We start from the raw sequence: 9,476 nt of genomic DNA on the forward strand, positions 1-9,476 counted from the left end.
TTCAGGCAATTCTCCTGCCTCAGCCTCCTGAGTAGCTGGGATTACAGGCACGTGCCACCATGCCCAGCTAATTTTTTGTATTTTTAGTAGAGACGGGGTTTCGCCATGTTGACCAGGATGGTCTCGATCTCTTGACCTTATGATCCACCCGCCTCGGCCTCCCAAAGTGCTGGGATTACAGGCGTGAGTCACCGCGCCCGGCCCGAAATTGTTTACCATTCTAATAGTTTGTAGTAGACTCCTTAGGATATTCTTGCATATGTTTATGTCACCTACAAATACAGATTGTCTTACTTCCTTTCAAATTGGGCTGATTTTTACTTCTTTTTCTTGCCTAATTGCCCTAACTGGAATCTTCAGTACAATGTGGAATAAAAGTGGCGAGGGCAAACATCCATGTCATGTTTTGGATCTTAGAGAGAGCTTTTATCATTAACTATTATGTTAGCTGTGGGTTTTCCACAGATGCTCTTTGTCAGCTTTGAGGAAGTTTCCTTCTGTTCCGTTTGTTGAGTGTTTTTATCATGAAAGAGTGCTAGATTTTGTCAAACCCTCTTTGCTTCTATTGAGATGATCATTTGATTTTTGTTTTCATTCTTTTGACATGGCATATTACATTAACTGATTTTCAAATGTAAAACAATCTTGCATTCCTAGCATACATCTTAATAGGTCATGATGTACAATTCTTCTTATACGTTGTTGAATTCAGTTTGCTAATATTTTGTTGAGGATTTTTGTGTCTATACTCATAAGCAATATCGATACGTAGTTTTCTTTCCTTGTGATATTGCCTGTTTTTGGTATCTCGATAGTAATATACTCACAGGTTGTGTAGGGAAGTGTTCCCTCCTCTTCTAATTTTTGGAAGAGTTTTAGAAATTTGTTATAAATTACGAAGTGTTGGGCAAAACTAACCAGTGAAGTCTACTGTTTCTGGCCTTTTCTTTGTATGAAATTGAACAATGGCTTACAGTACTTACATCTCCTTACTCTCTATTGGTCCATTCAGATTTTACATTTTTTCTTGAGTTAGTTTCAATAGTTTGTGTCCTTCTACGAACTTACCCATTTCACATGTTATCTATTTTGTTGTCACATAGTTGTAGATAGTATTTCCTTATACTTCTCTTGTTTTTGCAATGTTGGTAGTAATGGCAACTCTTTCATTTTTATTTTAGTAATTTGAGTCTTCTCTTTCTTTCTTGATATGTGTAACTCAAGTTTCATCAATTTTATATATCTTTTAAAAGAACCAAGTTTTGGGTTACCTGATTTTCTCTATTGTTTTTCTCTTTTCCATCATATTAATTTCCAACCTAATCATCATGATTCCATTCTTCTGCCTAATTTGTGCTTATTATTATTAAATGACAAATAAAAATTATACATATTTATGGTGTACAACATGATATCTTAAAGTATGTATACATTGTGAAGTGGCTAAATCAAGCTAATTCACATATGCATTACCTTGGATATTTATGTTTGCAGTGAAAACACTGAAAATCTACTCTAAGCAAACTTCAAGTAAAAAATATCTCATTAATGCATTGTTATAAGTAAAGTCACCATGTCAGACAATATTCTTGAACTTATTCCTCTTGTCTAACTAAAATTTTTTATCCTTTTACCAATATCATCTCTATCTCCCATTTCCCCAACAGGGCTCCTATCTACACTCTGCTTGTTTGAATCTATCATTTTTAGATTCCACATATAGATCATGGAGTTTTTGTCCTTCTGTGCTTGGCTTATTTCACATATAGATTCCACTTAATAAGATCATGGAGTTTTTGTCTTTCTGTTCTTGGCTTACTTCGCATAACACATTATCCTCTAGGTTCATCCATATTGTCCCAAATGACAGGATATCCTTTTTTTAAGGCTAAACAGTATTCCATTCTGTACATACACCACAGTTTCTTTTTCCATTCATTTGTCAATGGACATTTAGACTGAGTTCATACCTTAGGGGTTTGTTGTGAATAATGTAAATAATATGGGAGTGCAGATATCTCTTGACATACTGATTACATTTTCTTTGGATATTTACCTAGAAGTTGAATTGTTGGATCATATAGTAATATTTTTGAGGAACTTCTGTATTGTTTTTTATAACAGTGGTACTGATTTGCATTCCCACCAACAGTGTACAGTGATTCCCTTTTCTTTACGCTCTGCCCAACGCTGCCCATCTTTCCTCTTTTTGATACTAGCTCACTCTACAGGTGTGATGTGATATTGTGGTCTTTAATTTGCATTTCCCTGATGATTCATAATGTTGAGAATTTTTTTTTTCATATATCTAATGGCCATTTGTATGTCTTCTTTTGAAAATAACAATTTAGGTCTTTTGTCTATTGTTTAATTGGGTTATTTGTTTTCTTGCTATTGAGTTGAGTTCCTTATATATTTTGTATATTAATTTTTTATCAGATGTATGGATAACAAATATTTTCTCCCAATTTATAGGTCGTCTCTTCACTCTGTTGTTTCCTTTGCTGTGCATAAGCTTTTTAATTTGTTGTAATAGCATTTGTCCATTTTTGGTTTTGTTACCTGTGCTTTTGGGGTTAAAGCCAAGAAATCATTGCCCACACCAGTGACATGGAATTTTTCCCCTATGTTTTCTTCTGGTAGTTTTATAGTTTCAGGTTTTACATTTAAGTCTTTTATCCATTTTGAGTTGATTTTTGTATATAGTGTGAAATAAGGATCTAATTTTATTCTTCCATGTCTGTATATCCAGTTGTTCTAACACCATTTATCAAAGAGATAGTCCTCTCCTCATTGAGTGTTCTTGGCACCTTTGTGAAACATCAATTGACTGTAAATGTGTGGATTTATTTCTGCACTCTGTTCTGTTCCATTAGTCTATTTGTCTGCTTTTATACTATTATCAACTTGTTTTGATTACTGTAAGTTTATAGTAGATTTTGAAATCAGGAAATGTGATGCCTCCAGCTTTATTCTTTTTGCTCAAGATTACTTTGGCTATTCAGCATCTTTTATAGTTCCATACAACTTTTTGGGTGGTTCTCTCTATTTCTGTGAAAAATGTCATTGAAGTTTTGATATGGATTGCATGAAATCTGTAGATTGCTTTGATTAGTATGGGCATTTAAACAATATTCTTCTGATTCAAAAACACAGGATATATTTCTAGTTATTTGAATTTTCTTTAGTCTGCTCTTGCTAGGAATTCCAGTATCCTATTGAATAGAAGTGAAAAGAGTGGGTATCTTTGTCTAGTTCCTGATCACAGAGAAGAAGATTTTAGCTTTTTCCCATTAAGTATGGTGTCAGCTGTGGGTTGTTATATATGAATAGCTTTTACTGTGTTGACATATATTCCTTCTATACATAATTTGTTGAAGCTTTTTATTATTAAAGTATCTTTTGTCAAATGTTTCTGCATCTATTGAGATGATCAATTTGCTTTTGTCTTTTATCTTATTTATATGATGTACCATATTTATTAATCTGCATATGTTGAACCATTCTTTCCTCTCTGGGATAAATACCTCTTGGTCATGGTGAATGATCCATTAATGTGTTGTTGAATTGAGTTTGCTAGCATTTTGTTGAGGATTTTGTATCTATGTTCTTCAGGACCTGTAGTTTTCTTATAGAGTCTTGTCTGGCTTTGGTATCCAAGCAATGCTGACCTTAAAATGACTTTGAATGTATTCCCTCCTCCTCAATTTTGTGGAATAGTTTGAGAAGGATTGGTATTAGTTCTTCATCAAATGTTTGGTGTAAGTCAGCAGTGAAGTCATCAAGTTCTGGGCTTTTCTAAGTTGGGAGGTTTTGGATTACTCATTTAATATACTTATTTGCTATTGGTCTGTTCAGATTTTCTGTTTCTTCATGATTCAATCTCAGTCGGCTGTATGTTTTTAGGAACGTATCCATTTTTCTAGGTTATACAATATTTTGGAATATAATTGCTCATAGTATTTGATTCTTTATATTTCTGCAGTATCAGTTGTAGTGTCTTCTCTTTCATTTATGATTTTATTCATTTCAGTCTTCTCTTTTTCTTAGTCCAGCTAAAAGTTTTAATTTTGCTTATTTTTTCAAAATACTAACTCTTAGTTCTGTTTATCCTTTCTGTTGTTTTTCTACTCTCTACTCATTTTTATTCCTGCTCTGACCTTTCCTCCCTTTCTGCCAGCTTTCAGTTTAGGCTGGTCTTTTTTTTAAGAGTTCTTTGAGGTATAATGTTAGTTTGGATTTCTTTCTTTCTTTCTTTCTTTTTTTTTTTCAAGACAGAGTCTCAATCTGTCACCAGGCTGGAATGCAGTGGCATGACCTGGGTTCACTGCAACCTCTGCCTCCCGGGTTCAAGCAGTTTTCCTGCCTCAGCCTCCCAAGCAGCTGGGACTACAGGCATGCACCACCATGCCCAGCTAATTTTTTATTTTATTTTAATTTATTTTGAGACGGAGTTTCACTCTTGTTACCCAGGCTGGAGTGCAATGGTGCGATCTCGGCTCACCGCAACCTCTGCCTCCTGGGTTCAGGCAATTCTCCTGCCTCAGCCTCCTGAGTAGCTGGGATTACAAGAACACACCACCATGCTCAGCTAATGTTTTGTATTTTTAGTAGAGATGGGGTTTCACCATGTTGACCAGGATGGTCTTGATCTCTTCACCTCGTGATCCACCCACCTTGGCCTCCCAAAGTGCTGGGATTACAGGCTTGAGCCACCGCGCCCAGCACATTTTTAAATTTTTAGTAGAGACATGGTTTCGCCACGTTGGTCAGGCTGGACTCAAACTCCTGACCTCGTAATCCACCTGCCTTGGCCTCCCAAAGTGAGCCTCCCAGTGGCTCACTGGGATTACAGACATGAGCCACCGCACCCATCTGGATTTTTAAGTCTTTTTTCTTTTTTGATGCAGGCATTTATTGCTATAAAGTGCCCTCTTAGAACTGCTTTTGCTGCATCTTATAAGATTGACGTGTTGGTCCCACTTTCTTTAGTCTCAAGATATTTTTCAATTTCTTTTAATTTCTTCTTGACTCTTTGTTCAGGAGCAGGTCATTTAATTTCCACGTATTTGTGAATTCTTCAATTTTTCTTCTGTTATTGATTTCTAGATTCATATCGTTATGTTGACTGGCACTCCTTGGGCAGGCCTGGATCCTGATTCTGCTGGACTGCTGGGAGTGGCCTCGAACTTGGCTCTGTGCATGCCAACCTGGTGCTGGAGTGGGGCTGGAGGCTTGGTCCACAAATGCTGGCCTGGAGTCTGGGGCTGAAGAGACTGAGCTGGCAATGTTATTGGGGGTCGGTGGGGAGTGCCTGAAGCCTGGGGTCATGTGGGCCAGTGTGGTACTGGGCCAATCTGGAGTCTGGGCTGGCTCTGAAGCTTGAGTCTCCAGGGGCCAGCCTGGACCCTGAGGCTGCAGGAACAGGCCTGGTGCTGGTGTCAGTTGGTACCATCCTAGCACTGGAGTGTTGGGTGGCACCAGCCTGATGCTAGAGCATCTGTAGATGCTGGCTTGGAGTCTGGAGATGTGGTGGCTAGCCTGCGACTGTGGAAGACTGGTTCCTTGGTTGGTAAACGCTAGCCTGGAGCTAGGGTCTAGAGGCCTGGAAACTGGGTCCATGGGTATCTATCTGCCTGAAGTCTGGGGCTATGGGGGTGGGCCTGACAGTGGGGCAAGCCTAGAATCTGGATACTTGGGGTCATGTCTGTGTCCTAGGGCTATGGGTGCTGTCCTGGTGCCTGGGACTGCCAGGGTTATCCTGGAGCTGGGGCCTGTGTGTACTGGTCTGGAGGTTCCATCCACAGGTGATGGCCTGAAGCCTGGAGGGGACAAGAAATGTTGACAGCCTGACACTCCAGGTGAGATATAACAAGCCTTGACCAGGAGCTAGACACAGACCTTACACCCTTCCTAAAAATGTTCTTAAAATGAATCATAGACCTAAATGTAACATGAAAAACTATAAAACTCCTGTAAGATAGCATAGGAGAAAATTTGGCTGACCTAGGGTTTAGCAATGACTTTTTAGATGCAATACCAAAAGTGCAACCAATGCAAGAAAGAATAGATAAATTAGACTTCATTAACATTAAAAACTTCTAACCTGTGACACTGAAAAAAGAATAAGAAGGTAAGCCACAGACTGAGATAAAATATTTGCAAAGGACATTCTGATAGAGAACTTTTATCCAAAGTATACAAAGAACTCCTTAAACTCAACAATGAAAATAACCTGATTTTTTAATTTTTTAAATAAATTTTATTGTCTATATTTAAGGTATACCGCACAATGTTAAAAGAAACCTATAAATAATAAAACTGTAGTGGAACAATTAATATATCTATCAGCTCACATACTTACTGATTATTCCCCCTTTGGCAAGAGCAGGTATAATCTACTCATTTAGCAAAAAATCCCAAACACAATATATCATATGTATTAGCTATAGTCCTCATGTTGTACATTTGATTTTTGATCTTTTCACTAGTTCATCCTGCATATTTACTATTTTGCATCCTTTGACCTCCATGTTATCTTGACTTTGGTAATTACTGTTTTATTCTCTATCTCTATATATTTGACCTTTTTTTCTTGATTCCACATATAAGTTTTTCTTTCTGTGTCTGGCTTATTTTATTTAGCATAATGTCTTCAAGGTCTATCCATGTTTGGGCAAATAACAGGACTGTCTTCTTTTTAAAGGCTAAATAATATTCAAATTATCTATTGATCTGTCTGTATCACAGTTTCTTTATCCATTCACCCATTGATTAATACCTAGGTTGTGTCTATATCCTGGCTATTGTGAATAGTGCTGCAATAAACTTGGGAGTGCAGATAATCTCATTTCCTTTGGGGATATACCCAGAACAGAGATTGCTGGGTCATATGGTAGTTCTATTTTTAATTTACTTAGGAACCTCCATATTGTTTTCCATAATGGCTGCACCAATCTATAACACATCCGTACCAACAACGTACAAGTGCTCCCTGTTCTCCACACCCTCACCAACACTTGTTAGCTCTTGTCTTTTTGATGATGGCTATCCTAACAGGTGTGAGGTGGTATCTCAAAGTAGTTTTGAGTTGCATTTTTCTGATGACTGGTAATATTGAGCACCATTTCATATACCTGTTGGTCCTTTTTCTGTCATCTTTGAAGAAATGTCTATTCAAGTCCTTTCCCTATTTTTTTTTTTAACCAGGCTATATGTTCTTTCTATTGAGTTATATGAGTTCTTCCTAAATCTTGGATATTAAACTCTTGTTTGATATATGGTTTGCAAATATTTTCTCCTAATCTATACATTGCCTTTTCAGTTTTTTATTGTTTCTGTTCTGTGTAGAAGTTTTTTTAGATTGATATAATTATTTCATTAATTTATTGTTGCTTTTGTAGCCTGAGGTTTTGGTGTGATATCCAAGGAAGCATTGCCAAAGCGAATGTCAAGGAGATTTTCCCCTATGTTTTCTTCTAGATTTATGGCTTCAGGTCTTACATTCAGGTCTTTTATCCATTTTGAATTGATTTTTGTGTATGGTGTAACATAAGGGATCTAGTTTCATTCTTTTACATGTAGAAATAGTTTTTCCAGCACCTATTTATTGAAGAGACTACCCTTTCCTCTTTTTGTCTTTTTGGTGTTCTTGTCAAAAATTCATTAACCATATATGTTTGGATTTATTTCTGGCTCTCTATTCTGTTTCACTGTTCTGTGTATCTCTTATGCCAATACTATATTGTTTTGATTACTGTTTTGTAATATAAATTTAAATTGGGAAGTATGATGCCTCCAGCATTTTTTGTTTATCAGAATTGCTTTGCTTATTTGGGGTCTTTTGTGGATCCATAGAAATTGTATGTTTTTTTTTCTATTTCTGTGAAAAATGCCAATGAGATTTTGATAGGGATTGCATTGAATCTATATATTGCTTTAGGTAGTATAGACACTAACAACATTAATTCTTCCAGTCTATGAGCATGGAGTATCTTTTTATTTATTTGTGTCCTCTTCAATTTATTTCAGTAATGTTTTGTAGTGTTCAGTGTGCAGGTTATGCTGATGCACTTTTATCTTCTTGGTCAAATTTATTCTTAAGTGTTTTTATGTTATCATAAATGGGATTATTTTCTTGATTTCTTGGCTAGGTTGTTATTTGTAAACAAAACTGCCATGGATTTTTGTACATTAATTTTATATGCTGCAACTTTACTGAATTCATTTATTAGATCTAATCATTTTTCTTGGTGGAGTCTTTGAGGTTTTCTACATATAGAATCATATCATGTGCAAAGAGAGATCATTTCACTTCTTCCTTTCAAATTTGAATATCTTTAATTTCTTTTTCTTGTCTAATTGTTCTTGACAGTACTTCCAGTACTATGTTGAAAAGAAGTGGTGGGAGTGGATAATAATGGATTTTTAAATGTACAAACATCTGAAAAGGACACCTCACCAAAGAAGATATACATATGGAAAAGAGGCAAATGAAAAGAAGCTTAAGGTGATATGAGTTGTCTTCCAAAAAGTAATGAAAAATGCATAAAAATTATGAAGTCCAATTTTTTTATACCAAAATAAGTTCATACTAACTTGTTATAAAATGTCTGAACAGGATCTAGTTTGAGGCACTAAGAAGATAAGTTTGAAAAAAGCACCTATCAGAGTAACATAAATTCTGCTAGAACTGAAGCAAAAATAAACATCAAATTTAGTGTGAAGCTTGGGTGGAAGAATGGTAAAATCACTAATGCTTCATGAGAAGTTTATGGGGACAATTCCCCAAAAGAAATCAGCAGTTTCCAAATGGATAACTCATTTTAAGAAGCGAGGGATGAGATGTTGATGAAGATGAAGCACACAGCAGCAAACCTTCTACGTCAATTTTTGAAAAAAATTATGCCCATGCCCTAATTGAAGAAGACCAAGAATTAACAGCACAAACTATAGTCAACACCATAGATATCTAAATTGGCTTAGCTTACACTATTCTGACTGAAAAATTAAAATTGAGCAAACTTTCCACTCAGTGGGTTCCTAAACTATTGCACCCAGATCAGCAGCAGACAAGAGCTAAGCTTTCAATGGAAAATTTAACAGTAGTATCAAGATCCTGTAGCAGTTTTGTGAAGAACTATAACAAGAGACAAAACATGGCTGTACCAGTACAATCCTAAAGGTAAAGCACAATTAAAGCAATGGCTACCAAGAAGAAGTGGTCCAGTAAAAGCAAAAGTGGACTGGTTAAGAGCAAAGGTCATGGCAATGATTTTTGGGAATGTTTAAGGAATTTTTTTTGTTGGCTTTCTGGAGGGCCAAAGAACAATAACATCTGCTTATTATGAAAGTGTTTTGGGGCCGGGCGCGGTGGCTCAAGCCTGTAATCCCAGCACTTTGGGAGGCCGAGGCGGGTGGATCACGAGGTCAAGAGATCGAGACCATCCTGGTCAACATGGTGAAACCCCGTCTCT

General features: G+C 36.5%; 1 long non-coding RNA gene across 1 annotated transcript; it reads right to left on the minus strand.

Annotated features, from left to right (window-relative positions):
* Positions 1-977: 977 nt before the first annotated feature.
* Positions 978-6,613, minus strand: LOC119469561. Its single transcript, XR_005198394.1, has 3 exons — positions 6,528-6,613; positions 4,161-4,165; positions 978-988 (listed from the first exon to the last, which is right to left on the minus strand). It is a non-coding gene; the product is annotated as an uncharacterized LOC119469561 (long non-coding RNA).
* Positions 6,614-9,476: the final 2,863 nt, after the last annotated feature.

This window comes from Cebus imitator, unplaced genomic scaffold, assembly GCF_001604975.1.
Source record: "Cebus imitator isolate Cc_AM_T3 unplaced genomic scaffold, Cebus_imitator-1.0 Scaffold709, whole genome shotgun sequence".
In the NCBI taxonomy this organism is placed as follows: Eukaryota; Metazoa; Chordata; class Mammalia; order Primates; family Cebidae; genus Cebus; species Cebus imitator.